This window comes from Trichomycterus rosablanca, chromosome 2, assembly GCF_030014385.1.
Source record: "Trichomycterus rosablanca isolate fTriRos1 chromosome 2, fTriRos1.hap1, whole genome shotgun sequence".
In the NCBI taxonomy this organism is placed as follows: domain Eukaryota; kingdom Metazoa; phylum Chordata; class Actinopteri; order Siluriformes; family Trichomycteridae; genus Trichomycterus; species Trichomycterus rosablanca.
The window spans coordinates 60,762,022-60,782,502 of record NC_085989.1 but is presented as its reverse complement, the minus strand read 5'-3'; the positions used below and the strand labels follow the sequence as shown (position 1 = coordinate 60,782,502).

The window sequence follows — 20,481 nt, the reverse complement described above, 5'->3', positions numbered from 1 at the left end:
TCATCAGTGTGTTAGATTAGTGCTTTCTTTATAATCACACACAGCGTGGACACATCAGTAATGAACTCCAACCTTCCTTCAGTAAAGTTTACACTATTCATGCCATGCTCTCATACATCTTTGTTATTTGATGTTTGATGTTTATTATTGATTGTGTGTTTCTGTTATTTTGTCCACCGCCTGCATGTGTGTAAACACCAGCACGCTGACGTCACAACATCTGTGTAAAGCTACATTTTAGTATCCAGACTAAAACAAGGAAGCAGTTCTCAGAAATCTCTTCATCCTGTTTTCATTAATCGTGGGTTTGTGAGTTGGTGTGGATGAGAGAAAAACACAGAAGTGTAAAAAATCTCCGTGTTGTTGTTGACACGCCTAAATAACGGTGTTAAATGTGACAGTTCCTAAACACAACACATATCAGATCATAAAAACCTGATCCTAAACATTTATCCATCAAATACGGATTCATAACATTCACATATTACAGTTTTATATTCTTATACTCACCGCGATTATCTGGAAAACCTCTTCACGTTTCTCTCCTCCACACTAAATACTTTCACTTTCACCAAATCGAGTTCAATGCCGCATACTATGGCGTCAGATTAGTGCCAAAAGTCGAGAGCACATTTTATTTGTGCGCGAGCAGGATTTTCTCTGCTCTCGCACGAATTCACCCTGCTCGCTCACGAATAAGTTGTGCTCGCGCACGAAAGTGTATGCGCGCACTCGAAACGCAGCTCTCGCGCTCAAATCGTATGCGCGCACTCAAAGCAAACTGCGCTCGCGCTCAAATATTTCTTGCTCGCTCTCATAACTGCACTTGCCCTCGCGCTCGGAGTTTGCGCGTTAAAACAGTGCCAAAAGTTGTCGACCAATCAAATGTGTTTTTGGCTTCGACCAATGAGCCACAACTTCCCGTTGCAAAGAGAGTAATGGACAATCAACGACCTCAGGTAAGATTATTAATTATTTTAATTTTAGACTTATTTTAGAGTACATAAAAATCATCATTTTAAAAGGGTAGAATTTGTTAAAGCTTTAACAATCAGGCATATTCTGACTATGCTCATCTTTTAACCTGTATGTCTAATTATCTTATAAGTTTCTTTTGTTGTCTAGGCCTTACTAAGACATAAAGCTTTTGGAGGGGTAGCTGCATAAATAGCAGTATGTAGTAAGCAGTCTGGCTTATGTACTGATCTGAATTGTTTACATTTCATTTGCACACATGAAATGATCATTATTGATTAATTAGCGAGAAAAAAATCATATTCCTGAAGATATATTAAATGCCCTCAGGCAAATTCACATGTTGGTGAATGAACATGTGGAAACCAGACTGTCATCCATCAGGGTACAGACAGTTCCACAAGTGACTGAACTTAAATCCATGCTAGGATTCCCACTGCCCAAATTTGAGCATACTGGCACAAATGTCCTTGATTGTCTAAGTTATACATTTCTTTAACATATATTTCCCTACACTGTTTATTGTTTCTACATTTTAAGGCTATTGTTGTCCTTGAATTCTATACAGCTACCACTTTTTCACAGATGTTTTTCAGTCAACAAAGTATTACATTTTAAGTCATTTATTTTGTCTTACAGAATTGAAAGGCTGTTGGTTGATGTGTGGACAGCTGTGACCTCCACATTTTATGATATCCTGGACAATCTTGAACAAGTTGGGATGCTGGACATTGCAAATACCCAGCACCTCTTTCTGGTACACCTTGTGTTTCTTCTCCAAACTTCAGATCTTTGTTGAAGGCTGGAACCACCATCCCCTTTTATGACCCCGGGAACAAATGTGGCAAATGTAACTTTTGTGCTGACTCTGACTTGTACTCTATTCTTGTACTCTATTGGACTCTATTCTCATAGATACTTGTGCTGACTCTGTTCTCATATACATTACATGTAAATAAATAACAGTACACAGTTTGTTTTACTTATTTATTGAATGAGCACAAATATCCACAGACGAACTGGTCTGATGTGTTCCTGTCCTGTGAGCCATTGAAATAATGTTTTTGGACAAAGAGAGGGCGAACCAGCTGTCTTAACCATAGGTGGTAAAGTCTGCATTAGCCTGTTCAGAAAGAAACACCAAAAAGCAAAATAAGCATTGACTTTTGTATAGATTACAATGTTTCTTTGTTATATACATGTACATACCACTCTTTACAACAGCTTAAACACACACAAGCTGGTGTTATTATAGCAGATGAACAAAGCAGATTTAAAGGCCATATTTAATGCATTAAGTAAATAATTATAACGGTGTCCTAATATGATAGTATTGTCCTTATAATTTAATTATAGGAGTAATAAAAATGAAGATAATATCAAATACATTGTTATCTTTCTCCACACTAGCTGGCATGAATTTCTATACAATCCAATGGAAAATATATTTGACACACTGAACATAAAGCCTAAATAAAAACATTAGTGTTAACAATATCAATACACAAAAAGTGCACCATATTAAATGCAGACTGGTTGGTACTATGATATTGTTGATATTGCAGATATGTTTTCACCTTACTGCTTGGTGTTCTAACACTACTTGCTTCCTTGCTGGATTCTGGTGGGGGAATCTCAGCTACAATAGATGCACCAGGGGAAAGCTGTCATTGTATGTGGCTTTTTCTTGAACACCGCAGATGATTCAGAAACCTATATTTAAAACATTACATTATGCATGGTAAATATGCAATGTTCACACTTTACATAATAGTCAATAAAGCAAAAGCCTGACATACTGTAAGGTATCAAAAACTATTAAATTGCTGTAATAATAAAAAACAGCAGAACATTCAATTGTAAAACATTTTATTTTAAAGAGTTAAATTATTTAATGTGTCATGTTTGATATTCTGGTCTTGGTTGGGAAAGTGAACATGATGTTCACTATCGTGTTAGAGATAGTTCATCATATCATTTAGGTGGCTATAGCTTCCTGATCTACCCACTTTGATTTACTAAAATAGTCCATTTTTGTACTGTGGCACTAAACTCGTGAACACATGAACTTTACTGTATAAAGGCTTTACTTTATTAATTAACATAAAAAATACACAAAAGCTATTTTATGTTAGGGGTACCGCTTTAGCTAGCTTTCTCTTTCTCTTTTCTACATTCTCTTTAACACTTTTTTTAAAATTATAAAATAGTGTAAAATAAAATTAATATTAATCTTACCTGAGGTCGTTGATTGTCCATTTGTCTTCACAACGGTTCACTCTTTCCGACCAGTGAAAATGCAGGGGAAGTTGTGACTCATTGGTCGAAGCCGAAAACACATTCTGATTGGTCGACGACTTTTGGGACTGTTTTAACGTGAGGGCAAGTGCAGTTATGAGAGCGAGCAAGAAATATTTGAGCGCGAGCGCAGTTTGCTTTGAGTGCGCGCATACGATTTGAGCGCGAGAGCTGCGTTTCGAGTGCGCGCATGCACTTTCGTGCGCGAGCACAACTTATTCGTGAGCGAGCAGGGTGAATTCGTGCGAGAGCAGAGAAAATCCTGCTCGCGCACAAATAAAATGTGCTCTCGACTTTTGGCACTAATCTGACGCCATACGCATTCAAGTGCTCCTCCAGATCTCTCACTTTCTGAGTTCAAAGTCGCGAGTACAATCTGAATCTACACTCGAGAGGATTTTAGTTTAAACACTTATACAAACATATTTAGACAGTAATCAATATTATATTTTTGTTCTGTGAATAATAAGATTAAACTAAATGCGTTACCACTAAAGGACAGAAATGCAATCGTATTAAATTCACACAATTTGTCTACATGTGAACGCTGCACTAAAACCAGCATCCGCCCAAACTCTGATTCTGTTTCCAGTTCTGTCAGAAAGTAACTGCTGTCCTCTCACACAGTCTCCTGCTAAAGTTTGTGCACCTCTGCTCAAATCTTATGGTTGATCAAGTAAAAATAATGAACAACAACGTCATCTAATTTAATGATGTCATTTCCTGCTAATTTAATGCACTATCGCGGATTATTTACTAAACTGAACAAATGAGAGAGAAACACACCTAAATGTGCCGTAACATTTGTTCATGCCACATGTTGTACCTGTTTTTCCTTCCTGCAAAATGTTAAGTTGCTGTAATTCTGAAACAGTATTTACTGCACATATTTAACACACAATTACAGTGTTGGTTACGCTGACATCAGACTTTCATACCATTTTTTTTTACTACATCTGTACTTTACAACAAGCAAACTGCACTACAAGTTTACCTTAGTAAAACTATCTTTATTTACATGCACAAATATTATATTGCAAATACTAAAGGGATGTTCAGCAAGACTTGTGCACATGTTACAGCAGTCTGTGACAGTTACAATACAGAAATTAGAATGAAAGAATAACAGCAAAGGACCAGCAGGAGAAACAAGTCAGGTCCAACAAAAAGAGACTCAGCAAAACTGTATTCATTAAAGTGTAAAGAAAACAATGCTGCAAACTAAACAAACAAACAAAAGAAAAGCTGCTCCAGAGCGCTCTGGACCTCAGACTGGAGCGAAGGTTTACCTTCCAACATGACAACGACCTGAAGCACACAGCCAAGAGAACAAAGGCGTGGCTTCAGAGAAAGTCTGTGAAGGTCCTTGAGTGGCTCAGCCAGAGTCCAGACCTGAATCTAATCAAACATCTGTGGAAGGAGCTGGAAATGGGCGTGTACCGACACTCCTCATCCAACCTGACAGAGCTTGCAAGGAAATTCCAAGAGAAATGGGCAAAATGTTCCAGAAACAAGTGGGCCAAGCTCGTAGCTTCTTTCCCAAGAGGCCTTGAAGCTGTATTTGCTAAAGCTGCTATTAGGCTATCTTTACTCAAAACATGCAAAATAGTTCAAACAGCTTAAAACATTTAAGTCCATACAACGAAATGGCCAGTTTTAATTTAAAAGTAAAAGTAACCTTTAAACGCAATGTTTTTAATTTAATATTTAACGAGCGTCTGATGTCATACGCTACTCTCTTGCTATTGGTTAAAGCCATCTAATTAGCATATTGTGATATTTGAGCAAACATAGAAAATAGTTGAATATAACTCTGTATTTACTCTCTAAAACGTGGATCAGAGACATTCAGTTTGTGTTAAAGCTCTGCTTTGATTAAGATAAACTACAAGTTTGTGTTACATAAGAATTGTTTTAAATAGCGCGCTCGCTAAGTTAACTAACGGTCGGTGTTCTGTCGAATTTGTCCTACCCATCGAGATGTCCTACCGAGCATGTGCACATCAGTTTTGACTCGTTAACTGAAACGTCTATAATTTCGTGCTACCTTCGACGCCTATAATTTCGTATAACGTTAGCATAATTCATTTCTGCTAGTGGTTAGTATTGCATGGTTTTAATTGTAATTCTTTAAAAGTGTAATGTTTAAATATATGTAATACCGTTCTTATGCGAGTTAGTTTAATGTTATTTTGTTAGATAACTGTGCAAGGTGCACGAATTGGCTAAAGGTGATTGAATGATGTTGCTTAGCCTTAACTGTTAAACTAATGAACGTTGAATTTAACCACGTTTATACCTCGGTTTAGTGGTTGTTTTTAGGTGCACTTTTTATACATCTATATTTTTTACTCTTTATCTGCCTCCTTAACTTTACAACACAAAAGGTAGTTCAGACACGATCAGGACGTGATACGTGTACATTGTGCTGACCTAGCGGTTTAATAGTCACAGCCAAGGTTATGTGTAATAAAGTGGTTACTGAGGGGTATTTTCAGCATTTATAATGATATCTTGTGTATAGTTATTTTTTGTATGTAATACTATTTCTGTTGTTACTCTGTATAAAAATGACCATTGTCAGTTCTGTTCTGCGTATTTGTTCCTTATTGTATGTTTTTCTTTTCAGATATGGATGAGAAGTGGGAGGTTATTAACAATTTTGTCACTGTGGGATCATATCCAACCGGGTATGATAAATCACAGAGGCTAAATCTGCCTCCAGATTTCACCTAAAGGGTTAGCATTTTATTACCCACAAACTGTTTTAGTATACTGGCTAATACACAAGATGTTCTGTTAATACAAATCTGTAATTCCATTTTTTATTGTGAATGTAGATGGAGAACTGTTTCATGGAGACAGAAGGTGGTGAAAACCAAAGAGGCCAAACAGCTTTTTCAGGAGTTTCACTCCTCTCCGATTGGTGGGCATACAGGCATCTTAAAAACACGGAGTGCAATGGGTTCCAGATTTTACTGGCCTGGAATGTCAGTTGACATTGACAGTTGGGTGTGTGATTTTGTACATATGTTCCCTTTTTGTACTGTACAAGCCATATAAATATTAACACTTTATATCTTGTAGGTGTTGGAGTGTGACAGTTGTCAGAAGGTTGTGAAACCACTGACTGCTGTCCAGACATTACAATGCATTAAGGTAAAGGTGCTGAAGAACACACACACACACACACACACACACACACACACACACACACACACACACACACACACACACACACACACACACACACACACACACACACACACACACACACATATATATACAATTCTTTTTCCCTTTATAAGGTATCAGATGTCTGGACCATAATGGCTTCCAGTACATTTGAACTGCTACAGATTACTTCTCTAAGTGGGTTGAGGTCTTTCCTTTAAGAAGTAAATCTGCAGCTGAGGTTACAAGACATCTCTGTTCCATTATATACAGACATGGACGTCCCAAACACATCCTCTCTGAACAAGGGAGAGAATTCATCAATGAAGTAAATACCATTCAATCATACTTTATGTTTGCAGCTCCATACATACATGTTAGCAGTTCCTCTGATGAGTGAAAGTATGAAGTTACTTTGTTAAATGTTACCAGCTGTTGATCAGGGATTTTATTGACTTAGAATAACTTTATAGAGTCTTTGAGATGTGGGTGGAAACTAGAGTACCCAGAGAAATCCCAAACAGATATGGGGAGAACATGCAGAACTCCACACAGACAGTTTGTATCAGTGACCAAATTAGGGATCTTTGGGGCTGTAAGGCAATAGTGCTAACCACTCGCATCACCTTTTTACCTTGCAATGTATTATTATGAATAAATGTCTTGCTTATGTCTTTGGCTATAAATTTGTTGTATTAAAGCTCAACCACAGGCTTTGTGAGATGTTGTGCAGTGAACGGAGTGTGACTGCAGCATATCATCCTCAAACAAATGGTCTGGATGTAAAAACCAATGACAACATAAAGCGGTAAATGTAATTATTTAGTAATAACCAGAATTATTAGGCGATTACTAAATGTTGGTACTAATTGTGTGTGTACATTTTAGAGCCCTTAAGAAACTTGTGAATGAGCAGCAGAATGACCGGGATGTGAACCTGGGTGCCACTTTGTTCTCATTGAGATCGAAGGTCCATACAACAACTAAACCCTCGTCATTCCTGCTGATGTATGGAAGAGAGGAGGTGTTTCCATCAGAGCTTCCTGCTGAAATGCCAGTAAGTGAGATCTTGTAGCCCTTAGTTTCATTTTAAAGCATTTAAATGTAACTTGAAGTATCAGTGCACTGGAGATGTTGCCTGGATATAGTTTACATTTTGTGTCAAATAGCAGAAAAACCTGATCCAGCTGATTCTAAACTTGTTCTTCACCTGTTCTTGCAGTCCTCTTAGAAATGTAGTTTTGTATGTTCACACTCAGGTACAATAGCACATCTAAAGCAAACATTTTTACCTGAATATTTCTTTTTGTCCTTGACATTGTAAAATGTATTGGTGAAATGTTTGTTTTGACTGTGCTACTCATGTTATATTTTGCATTGTAAGATTAATGGTGCACAGGCAAAGTTGTTATATAATTTTGTAATGATTTAAATAACCTTTACAAACTCTTTCTATCCAGATCAATGCAGACATGTAATTGTTTTGCTGACGTCACATTGAAGTATTTTTATTGCATTATGATTAATGTACCATTTGATATGAAGTGTTTTCTTGTAGCTTTCCACTATCATTCTCCCTCAGGAGTCGACATACAGCAGATATCTAGATACCAGGGGGGAAAAACGGAGTGTATTGAAAAAAACAAGAGAAGAAAATATTACAAAATCTCAGGAGGAACAGAAAGAGGCAAATGCACAAAGGTGCAGAAAAAGTATCAACATCTAACATCCAGTGTTGGTGATGAAGTCCTGCTCCTGAATATGAGGAAGCATGGAAGGAAAAAAGGACGAATTGAACCAGATTTCTTTGGACCATCTACCATCCAAACAGTCAGTGGTAAACTTGTAACACTGCAGAAGCAAGAGGCGCTATTTTAAACAATACATATAATATTGGCCACATCAAACCAAATAAAAGAAGCACATGGCAGAATTCAGCTTCCATCTCCAAGGTTTCTACAGCTACCACCACGCAGGTGTCCCCAGCTACCACCACGCAGGTGTCCCCAGCTACCACCACGCAGGTGTCCCCAGCTACCACCACACAGGTGTCCCCAGCTACCACCACACAGGTGTCCCCAGCTACCACCACACAGGTGTCCCCAGCTACCACCACTCAGATGTCCCCAACTACCACCACGCAGGTGTCCCCAGCTACCACCACGCAGGTGTCCCCAGCTACCACCACGCAGGTGTCCCCAGCTACCACCACACAGGTGTCCCCAGCTACCACCACACAGGTGTCCCCAGCTACCACCACACAGGTGTCCCCAGCTACCACCACTCAGATGTCCCCAACTACCACCACGCAGGTGTCCCCAGCTACCACCACGCAGGTGTCCCCAGCTACCAGCCCACAGGTGTCTCCAGCTACCACCACGCAGGTGTCCCCAGCTACCACCACGCAGGTGTCCCCAGCTACCACCACGCAGGTGTCCCCAGCTACCAGCCCACAGGTGTCTCCAGCTACCACCACGCAGGTGTCCCCAGCTACCACCACTCAGATGTCCCCAACTACCACCACGCAGGTGTCCCCAGCTACCAGCCCACAGGTGTCTCCAGCTACCACCACGCAGGTGTCCCCAGCTACCACCACACAGATGTCCCCAGCTACCACCACTCAGATGTCCCCAACTACCACCACGCAGGTGTCCCCAGCTACCACCACGCAGGTGTGCCCAGCTACCAGCCCACAGGTGTCTCCAGCTACCACCACGCGGGTGTCCCCAGCTACCACCACGCGGGTGTCCCCAGCTACAACCACGCGGGTGTCCCCAGCTACCACCACGCGGGTGTCCCCAGCTACCACCACGCGGGTGTCCCCAGCTACCACCACGCGGGTGTCCCCAGCTACCACCACGCGGGTGTCCCCATCTACCACCACGCGGGTGTCCCCATCTACCAGCCCACAGGTGTCCCCACAGGTGTCCCCAGCTACCACCACGCAGGTGTCCCAGCTACCAGCCCACAGGTGTCCCCAGAGGTGTCCCCAGCTACCACCACGCAGGTGTCCCCAGCTACCACCACGCGGGTGTCCCCAGCTACAACCACGCGGGTGTCCCCAGCTACCACCACGCGGGTGTCCCCAGCTACCACCACGCGGGTGTCCCCAGCTACCACCACGCGGGTGTCCCCATCTACCACCACGCAGGTGTCCCCAGCTACCAGCCCACAGGTGTCCCCACAGGTGTCCCCAGCTACCACCACGCAGGTGTCCCAGCTACCAGCCCACAGGTGTCCCCACAGGTGTCCCCAGCTACCACCACGCAGGTGTCCCAGCTACCAGCCCACAGGTATCCCAGCTACCAGCCCACAGGTGTCCCCAGATACCACCACGCAGGTGTCCCCAGCTACCACCACGCAGGTGTCCCCAACTACCACCATGCAGGTGTCCCCAGCTGCCACCACGCAGGTGACCCCAGCTACCACCACGCAGGTGTCCCCAGCTACCACCACGCAGGTGTCCCCAGCTACCACCACACAGGTGTCCCCAGCTACCACCACGCAGGTGTCCCCAGCTACCAGCCCACAGGTGTCCCCACAGGTGTCCCCAGCTACCACCACGCAGGTGTCCCAGCTACCAGCCCACAGGTGTCCCCACAGGTGTCCCCAGCTACCACCACGCGGGTGTCCCCAGCTACCACCACGCAGGTGTCCCCAGCTACCAGCCCACAGGTGTCCCCACAGGTGTCCCCAGCTACCACCACGCAGGTGTCCCCAGCTACCAGCCCACAGGTGTCCCCAGCTACCACCACACAGGTGTTCCCAGCTACCACCACGCAGGTGTCCCCAGCTACCACCACGCAGGTGTCCCCAACTACCACCACGCAGGAGTCCCCAGCTGCCACCATGCAGGTGTCCCCAGCTGCCACCATGCAGGTGTCCCCAGCTACCACCACGCAGGTGTCCCCAGCTACCAGCCCACAGGTGTCCCCACAGGTGTCCCCAGCTACCACCACGCAGGTGTCCCAGCTACCAGCCCACAGGTGTCCCCACAGGTGTCCCCAGCAATCACCACGCAGGTGTCCCAGCTACCAGCCCACAGGTATCCCAGCTACCAGCCCACAGGTGTCCCCAGATACCACCACACAGGTGTCCCCAGCTACCACCACACAGGTGTCCCCAGCTACCACCACACAGGTGTCCCCAGCTACCACCACTCAGATGTCCCCAACTACCACCACGCAGGTGTCCCCAGCTACCACCACGCAGGTGTCCCCAGCTACCACCACACAGGTGTCCCCAGCTGCCACCATGCAGGTGTCCCCAGCTGCCACCATGCAGGTGTCCCCAGCTACCACCACGCAGGTGTCCCCAGCTACCAGCCCACAGGTGTCCCCACAGGTGTCCCCAGCTACCACCACGCAGGTGTCCCAGCTACCAGCCCACAGGTGTCCCCACAGGTGTCCCCAGCAATCACCACGCAGGTGTCCCAGCTACCAGCCCACAGGTATCCCAGCTACCAGCCCACAGGTGTCCCCAGATACCACCACACAGGTGTCCCCAGCTACCACCACACAGGTGTCCCCAGCTACCACCACACAGGTGTCCCCAGCTACCACCACTCAGATGTCCCCAACTACCACCACGCAGGTGTCCCCAGCTACCACCACGCAGGTGTCCCCAGCTACCACCACGCAGGTGTCCCCAGCTACCACCACACAGGTGTCCCCAGCTACCACCACACAGGTGTCCCCAGCTACCACCACTCAGATGTCCCCAACTACCACCACGCAGGTGTCCCCAGCTACCACCACGCAGGTGTCCCCAGCTACCAGCCCACAGGTGTCTCCAGCTACCACCACGCAGGTGTCCCCAGCTACCACCACGCAGGTGTCCCCAGCTACCACCACGCAGGTGTCCCCAGCTACCAGCCCACAGGTGTCTCCAGCTACCACCACGCAGGTGTCCCCAGCTACCACCACTCAGATGTCCCCAACTACCACCACGCAGGTGTCCCCAGCTACCAGCCCACAGGTGTCTCCAGCTACCACCACGCAGGTGTCCCCAGCTACCACCACACAGATGTCCCCAGCTACCACCACTCAGATGTCCCCAACTACCACCACGCAGGTGTCCCCAGCTACCACCACGCAGGTGTGCCCAGCTACCAGCCCACAGGTGTCTCCAGCTACCACCACGCAGGTGTCCCCAGCTACCACCACGCAGGTGTCCCCAGCTACCACCACGCGGGTGTCCCCAGCTACAACCACGCGGGTGTCCCCAGCTACCACCACGCGGGTGTCCCCAGCTACCACCACGCGGGTGTCCCCATCTACCACCACGCGGGTGTCCCCATCTACCAGCCCACAGGTGTCCCCACAGGTGTCCCCAGCTACCACCACGCAGGTGTCCCAGCTACCAGCCCACAGGTGTCCCCAGAGGTGTCCCCAGCTACCACCACGCAGGTGTCCCCAGCTACCACCACGCGGGTGTCCCCAGCTACCACCACGCGGGTGTCCCCAGCTACCACCACGCGGGTGTCCCCAGCTACCACCACGCGGGTGTCCCCATCTACCACCACGCAGGTGTCCCCAGCTACCAGCCCACAGGTGTCCCCACAGGTGTCCCCAGCTACCACCACGCAGGTGTCCCAGCTACCAGCCCACAGGTGTCCCCACAGGTGTCCCCAGCTACCACCACGCAGGTGTCCCAGCTACCAGCCCACAGGTATCCCAGCTACCAGCCCACAGGTGTCCCCAGATACCACCACGCAGGTGTCCCCAGCTACCACCACGCAGGTGTCCCCAACTACCACCATGCAGGTGTCCCCAGCTGCCACCACGCAGGTGTCCCCAGCTACCACCACGCAGGTGTCCCCAGCTACCACCACGCAGGTGTCCCCAGCTACCACCACACAGGTGTCCCCAGCTACCACCACGCAGGTGTCCCCAGCTACCAGCCCACAGGTGTCCCCACAGGTGTCCCCAGCTACCACCACGCAGGTGTCCCAGCTACCAGCCCACAGGTGTCCCCACAGGTGTCCCCAGCTACCACCACGCGGGTGTCCCCAGCTACCACCACGCGGGTGTCCCCAGCTACCACCACGCGGGTGTCCCCATCTACCACCACGCAGGTGTCCCCAGCTACCAGCCCACAGGTGTCCCCACAGGTGTCCCCAGCTACCACCACGCAGGTGTCCCAGCTACCAGCCCACAGGTGTCCCCACAGGTGTCCCCAGCTACCACCACGCAGGTGTCCCAGCTACCAGCCCACAGGTATCCCAGCTACCAGCCCACAGGTGTCCCCAGATACCACCACGCAGGTGTCCCCAGCTACCACCACGCAGGTGTCCCCAACTACCACCATGCAGGTGTCCCCAGCTGCCACCACGCAGGTGTCCCCAGCTACCACCCGCAGGTGTCCCCAGCTACCACCACACAGGTGTCCCCAGCTACCACCACGCAGGTGTCCCCAGCTACCAGCCCACAGGTGTCCCCACAGGTGTCCCCAGCTACCACCACGCAGGTGTCCCAGCTACCAGCCCACAGGTGTCCCCACAGGTGTCCCCAGCTACCACCACGCAGGTGTCCCAGCTACCAGCCCACAGGTATCCCAGCTACCACCACGCAGGTGTCCCCAGCTACCACCACGCAGGTGTCCCCAACTACCACCACGCAGGAGTCCCCAGCTGCCACCATGCAGGTGTCCCCAGCTGCCACCATGCAGGTGTCCCCAGCTACCACCACGCAGGTGTCCCAGCTACCAGCCCACAGGTGTCCCCACAGGTGTCCCCAGCAATCACCACGCAGGTGTCCCAGCTACCAGCCCACAGGTATCCCAGCTACCAGCCCACAGGTGTCCCCAGATACCACCACACAGGTGTCCCCAGCTACCACCACGCAGGTGTCCCCAGCTACCACCACGCAGGTGTCCCCAACTACCACCACGCAGGTGTCCCCAGATACCACCACGCAGGTGTCCCCAGCTACCACCACGCAGGTGTCCCCAACTACCACCACGCAGGAGTCCCCAGCTGCCACCATGCAGGTGTCCCCAGCTACCACCACGCAGGTGTCCCCAGCTACCACCACGCAGGTGTCCCCAGCTACCACCACGCGGGTGTCCCCAACTACCACCACGCAGGTGTCCCCAGCTACCACCACGCAGGTGTCCCCAGCTACCACCCCGCAGGTGTCCCCAGCTACCAGCCCACAGGTGTCCCCACAGGTGTCCCCAGCTACCACCACGCAGGTGTCCCAGCTACCAGCCCACAGGTGTCCCCACAGGTGTCCCCAGCTACCACCACGCAGGTGTCCCAGCTACCAGCCCACAGGTGTCCCCAGATACCACCACGCAGGTGTCCCCAGCTACCACCACGCAGGTGTCCCAGCTACCAGCCCACAGGTGTCCCAGCTACCAGCCCGCAGATGTCCCCAGCTACCACCACACAGGTGTCCCCAGCTACCACCACGCAGGTGTCCCCAGCTACCACCACGCAGGTGTTCCCAGCTACCACCACGCAGGTGTCCCCAGCTACCAACCCACAGGTGTCCCCAGCTACCACCACACAGGTGTCCCCAGCTACCACCACGCGGGTGTCCCCAGCTACCACCACGCAGGTGTTCCCAGCTACCACCACAAATGTGTCCCCAACTACCACCACGCAGGTGTCCCCAGCTACCAGCCCACAGGTGTCCCCAGCTACCACCACACAGGTGTTCCCAGCTACCACCACAAATGTGTCCCCAACTACCACCACGCAGGTGTCCCCAGCTACCAGCCCACAGGTGTCCCCAGCTACCACCACACAGGTGTCTCCAGCTACCACCACACAGGTGTCTCCAGCTGCCACATCCAAGTTGTCACCAAATGTATAAAGATTATCTGTAATTCACTTTGCAGCAAAAATAACTGAGTAAAAGCTTGATGGGAAATGTGAGGTAAAGGCAGCTAGAGAAGAGGCTGAAGAGTCAACATTGCAGACCCCATTCACTCCCAAGAAAAATGTGCACGAAGGTGTCATGGTTACAAAATTTCATTATGGCCGGCTGGTCATTTTGTTGCCTGTTTGGCCGTCCTCAGCAGTTGGTTCTTTACATCACGGTGGTTCTCCCATGAGGCTTTCCTTTATTTCATGGTGGCCCGTTGGCCATTTTTGGACCGCTGCTATTCTGCTATTTACACTGGTGGGTGAACATAATCTAAATTATAATTATTTAATAATTAATAATGAATTAATAATTATAATTAATAATTATTATTATTTAAAAAGCATAATCTGGATAATAACTTTTTTAATTAAAAATAATAATAATATTTTTTTTTTTATAAAAATATATTGTTTGTTTTTATGTCCACACACAAGTGATATTTTCTTTTTCTTGCATGACGTTGTTCTGCTTCAGACACATACAGTACTGTGCAAAAGTCACCTGAGGAAATGGTTTAAAACATTTATCTGGGCAGTCAGTGTACATTTTATTGTAAAATCAGTATTTTTCGAGTGCATACAACAATGCATTAAAACAGACCAACATTTTTATTTGAAAAGTATAAGGCAGTCATTAGTATGTTGAAGGACAAAGGCATCTTCTTAAATTTATTCTCATGTGATACTGAGACTTTTTTATGGTACTGTAAAACCATCATTATCATGGCATTCTAATAAATGTTCTTTTCTGAATTTTCATTTCAGTCCTGAGGCTCTGGGCTTCAGAGGACTGTGGCCAAGTAGAAGCAGTTGTTGGACCTCATAAGCTGTACAACAACTCTTTTCGGACACTGCAGGGGACCGAGTGTCTGGCTGATGAGGTGAGAGTAAGAACATTGTTTAGTACATTGTTTACTTAATTGTTTATTATTTTTTTCTTTTATACAGGTTATTGACGCATATCTTTACCACCTGATAAAAGAACATCAGGTAAGTAATAATTATAGATGTATTAGGTTACGTCCAGTAATATTGGCACATTTCCTGCCCAGTCATTTTGTACAATTACTACTTTTTGTGTGTTCATTTTCACAGATGGCTGTACATCAGTTATGTGCAGTTGTGGGTTCATCATTGTTTGCTGGACAGTTTAGACGTGTTAGTAAGGAAGCTATTTCTGTTTCATAGAAGGTGTCATTAATATGCTATTTAACATTTCAAACAGATGACATTTCCAGCAGAGAATGTTTGGTTGTGCCCTGTAAGCACTGGACCACACTGGATTCTTGTTGAAAGTATTCTGAACAAAGTATGATATTGCTAACCGTAATGTATAATCTAGGAAATTTTAAAATATGTGTAAGTTATGCGTAACTGGAGGTAACATTGTTATTGAACACATTTTATACTGGTTCTGATTTGTTAAAGTCTGTAACATGCTAATGTGTCCATGAATTAATAGGACTATTTTGAAGACGAGGGGACTTGATGACAGCAGGGTTAGGTGGCAGTGTAAAACAATGCAGCACAACCGGCAGCTGGATTCAAGCAGTTGTGGAGTTTAATACTGAAGCTTCATTTCTATTCATATTTAGAAACATATAAATGTGTTATTAAGTGGATAATAATAAAAGTTTACATAAATAACTGTTAGTTTGCAGAGGACTTCCTTTTAAAGGAGGTAATAACTGAAGTTCAAACAACTCAACAAGCTGTGAGTGCTGCACCAATGGAAAATGCCAGATCACTGCTTACATATCGAAGTAAGTTAAGTAATAGTGTCATTTCCATATTAAATATGTTAATCATGTTCTGTGCACATGCATACTTAACAAAAACTACACTAATCACTAGTATTAAGTTGGTAAATAATTAAAAACCACTTGGTTTAAAGGCAAGGACGGATTAAGGATAGTCTGGGCCCCTGGGCAAAGAGTTGGTAGCTTGCCTGGCAATTTGTAGGTCCCTAGAAAGTCAAGGAGCCATGGTAAACGACTTCTATGGAAGTCAAGGGCCCCATAGCAGGGGCCCTCGTGATCAAGGGCCCTCTAATGGTATGCCCTGCTCTTCTCTAGGGCCCCCTGGTAGGGGTTCTCATAACCAGGGCCCTCTAAAAATATGCCCCCCTCTTTCCTAGGACCCCTAATAGCCAGAACTCGAAGTCAGAGCAGTGCCACAACACCTCATCCATTTTCATAAGGGGCCCAAAAGCATGGCTAGGGCCCAAAAGCATGGCTAGGGGCCCCAAAAGCATGGCTAGGGCCCCCAAGAGGCCCTGGGGTCAAAGTCCCTAATAGTCAGAGGATCCTTAAAATGGAGGGCCCTCAGAAATAAAAATATATTGTATCATAAATGTTGATAGGCATCGCAAAATGTTTTGGGCCAGGGCCCCCCCCCGGGGCCCCCTGACCTCAAGGGCCCCTGGGCGCTGGCCCCACTGGCCCGGTCAGTAATCCAGCCATGTTTATAGGAAATGCAGAAGATTTCTGCATAATTTGCTCCATGCTGCAAGACAGTGCTGACAGGAGCATGATTGAAATGGTAAATATTTAGAGCAGCTATACTATTTCATCTTTTAGGTTATTGTGAACATTATTCACTGATTTGTACAGCATTGTTTCAGATTACTAATTTAGAACCTGATTTTTCAGGTGCACTGTGACCTTTGTAGTAGATGGGCACATTTTGAATGTGCTGAATTTAATGTGTCGCTCACAACCTACATTTGTAAAAAATGTAGACACTCATCCTCCTGAGACTTGTAATTAGTTCTTCTTGTTGTTGTTTTAGTTGCTGTTATTGTTATTACTAGGGGTGGGTTTATAAAATCGATTTTTTGATTTGAATCGATCTTTATTTGAATGATCCGATATCGATTCATATAATTGCAAGATTGATCTTTTAAATGAGCCCCTTTTAACGGTGTACACGGAGATCTGTTACCCCCTTTTTATCTCGCGTGACCAGCCATTGTTTTTTCGTGCAACGAGATCTGACCTGCACATCAGTTCAGCATGGCAGAAGCTCCAGCAATGAATATCTGGTTCACACTACATGATTTCTGCCCTGAGTTTCGGCGACTGGTCGGCGCTAGATTTGCCGGCTCAGGAGCAACTCGGCTCTTAATCTATGTGAAACAGCGAGGAAAAACACACGGGAGAGATTGTAAACAGTTATAAACAGTAAGATAGTTATCGTTCTCTACAAAACAAAATATTTATTAACCTCCAACTTCAGAACAATCCCTGTTGGTCGTGTTGCCAAATCCACTCAGATTCCTTTATTTTTTTCTCTTTGATATTACGCTGCTCATCAGCGCACAAACTTTGATCGCTCGCTACTTGTTGGAGCGCATTTTAGGACGTGGTTTCATTAAACCCCTCGTCACTTCTCACGTGTGTTTTCGTGACAAAGCGTAGTTTGGGAGACCAGACAGACTCATCTGTGATTCCTCCTGGTGATAGATGGTGTAGATGTGAAACCCCCCCCCCCCCCCCCCATCACCGATCAGTCGTGTAGTGTAAACTGCACAGCGACCCGGCAAATCAGAAAGTTGTGTAGTGTGAACTTGGCATAAGCTGTGCAACAGCCAGGTGTATGTTTACATTACATGTACACTGTTGTAGTGTGTCAGACATATAAAATAATAATTAAAAACAAATTAATGTTACTGTTTTTTGTTTTGGCTCTTCTTGGTGACTTTAATCTCCCTACACTTCAGTCCTCCTGTCTTCTTACTCTTCTTTCATCTTTCGACCTCCTCTTTAACCACAGCCCTCCGACACACAAAGGAGGCAATCTTCTGGACCTGGTCTTCAGCCGTCCAGCTTCTGTTCTGGACCTCACTGTCAACCCACTCCACCTCTCTGATCATCACTTTGTGTCCTTCTCTCTCTGTCTCCCAACTCTTCCTACCTCCAACCACACTTTCACCATTACAACACGCCCCAATCTTCACTCTATCTTCCTCCCTGTTGATCTCTAACAACCTAACTTCACTACCTAACCCTGACATTCTTGCTACCCTTCCACTCAACTCTGCTACTAATACTCTACTTTCTTCTCTTTCAACATCCCTCGATCAGCTCTGTCCTCTTACCCTCAAACGAGGAAAACCTTCTCACCCTGCTCCTTGGCTTTCAGATGCACTGTGCAGCAACAGAAGAGAATTGAGGGCAGCTGAGAGAAAGTGGAGGAAATCTAAGCTCGGTGTTGATCTCCACTCCTACCACGATCTGCTGTCCAGGTTCTCATCTGATGTGACTGCTGCAAAAACATCTTTCTACAAAGCCAAGCTTGAACAATCTGCTGCTGACCCACGTAAGCTTCATGCTATCTTTTCCTCTTTTCTGAACCCTCCTCCTCCTCCCCCTTCTGCCTCTCTCACTGCTACTGACTTTGCAACATTCTTTCAGGACAAGATTGACAAAATCAATCAATCCTTCTCTCCGACTGACCCACTTTCAACTGACCCTCAACCCACCAACACAGATGAGGTTACACAGCTCCTCTCATCCAGCAATCCCACTACATGCACACTTGACCCTATACCATCCACCATCCTCAAAGACATCTCACAGGACCTAATCCCCTTCATCACACCCATCATCAACAACTCCCTGACATCAGGTGTCGTCCCTACTGCTTTTAAGAAGGCTCAGGTCATTCCCCTTCTTAAGAAACCTACACTAGACACTACAGACATTAACAACTACAGACCTGTCTCACTCCTCTCTTTTCTATCCAAAATTCTTGAACGTGCTGTCTATAACCAACTATCTGCCTTTCTCACTCAGAATGACCTCCACGATCCGTACCAGTCTGGCTTCAAGGCAGCGCATTCTACGGAAACAGCTCTTGTAGCTGTTACTGAGAAGCTTCATGCAGCCAAAGCAGCCAAACTGTCATCTGTCCTCATTCTTCTTGACCTCTCTGCAGCCTTCGACACAGTGAATCACAGCATTCTCCTGACCACTCTCTCCAACCTTGGAGTAACAGGTTCAGCATGGCAATGGATGGCCTCCTACCTGGAAGGGCGCTCCTACCAAGTGTCATGGAGGGGATCCATATCTCCCCCATGCACTCTCTCAACCAGTGTTCCTCAGGGCTCTGTACTTGGCCCACTTCTTTTCTCTATCTATACCCGCTCTCTGGGCAAGGTCATAGCCTCCCATGGCTTCTCCTACCACTGCTATGCAGATGACACTCAGCTCGTTCTGTCATTTCCTCCTTCAGACACACAAGTCTCAGCTCGCATCTCAGCATGTCTGCAAGATATCTCACAATGGATGTCGGCTCATCATCTAAAACTTAATCCCAGCAAGACCGAGATGTTGCTCATTCCTGGAGATCAGTCTCCAACCCAGGACCTAGTCATTTCTCTGGATGATTCCCAGATCAGACCATCTGATAAGGTAAGAAGTCTTGGTGTTGTCCTGGATAACCAGCTGACATTCTCTCCTCATATAGCCAACATGACAAGAGCGTGTCGGTTCCTCCTCTACAACATCAGGAAGATTCGTCCATTTCTCTCCAGGGAAGCTATCCAGATTCTGGTGCAATCACTGGTAATCTCACGGTTGGACTACTGCAACTCCCTTCTGGCTGGAGCTCCCACGTCCATGATTAAACCCTTACAGCTCATTCAAAATGCAGCTGCCCGTCTGGTTTTTAACCAACCCCAACCCAAACACTGCCACATCACCCCACTGCTGCGTTCTCTTCACTGGCTTCCTGTAGCTGCACGCATTCAGTTTAAAACACTGACGCTCGCCTACAAAGCCAAAAATGGACCAGCCCCAAGCTACCTTCGTGGCCTAATCAAACCCCGCTCTGTACCACGCAACCTCCGAGCCTCTAGTCTCGCTCGACTTGAGCCTCCATCCAGGACTAAAGGAAGACAAGCATCAAGGCTCTTCTCTGTTCTAGCACCCAAGTGGTGGAATGAACTTCCTCTGTCTGTCCGAACATCTGAGTCTCTTGCTGTCTTTAAAAAACGATTAAAAACCTTCATCACCTTTTTACTAAACACTTAGGCTAACTTGTACTTATTTACTAACATTTTGTTCCATTCTTTTCCATTTTCAAAAAAAAAAAAAAAAAAGGCACTTTGGTTCTAACAGGTTTTAGCAGAATTATGTTCTTCGACTGTTGTTTACCTA

General features: G+C 46.7%; 1 protein-coding gene and 1 long non-coding RNA gene across 2 annotated transcripts in view; both read right to left on the bottom strand.

The window, feature by feature from the left end:
* LOC134300125 (NACHT, LRR and PYD domains-containing protein 3-like) overlaps positions 1–681 on the bottom strand; it is a 78,034-nt gene extending 77,353 nt beyond the window's left edge. Inside the window, exon 1 of the mRNA XM_062984791.1 lies at positions 511–681. The gene's annotated coding sequence lies outside the window, so the exon portion shown is untranslated. The remainder of the gene's footprint in view (positions 1–510) is intronic.
* Positions 682–1,871: 1,190 nt separating this feature from the next.
* On the bottom strand, positions 1,872–3,518 carry LOC134300164 (uncharacterized). The gene is made up of 3 exons (XR_010007322.1): positions 3,214–3,518; positions 2,553–2,688; positions 1,872–2,098 (listed from the first exon to the last, which is right to left on the bottom strand). It is a non-coding gene; the product is annotated as an uncharacterized LOC134300164 (long non-coding RNA).
* Between the last annotated feature and the right edge of the window lie 16,963 nt (positions 3,519–20,481).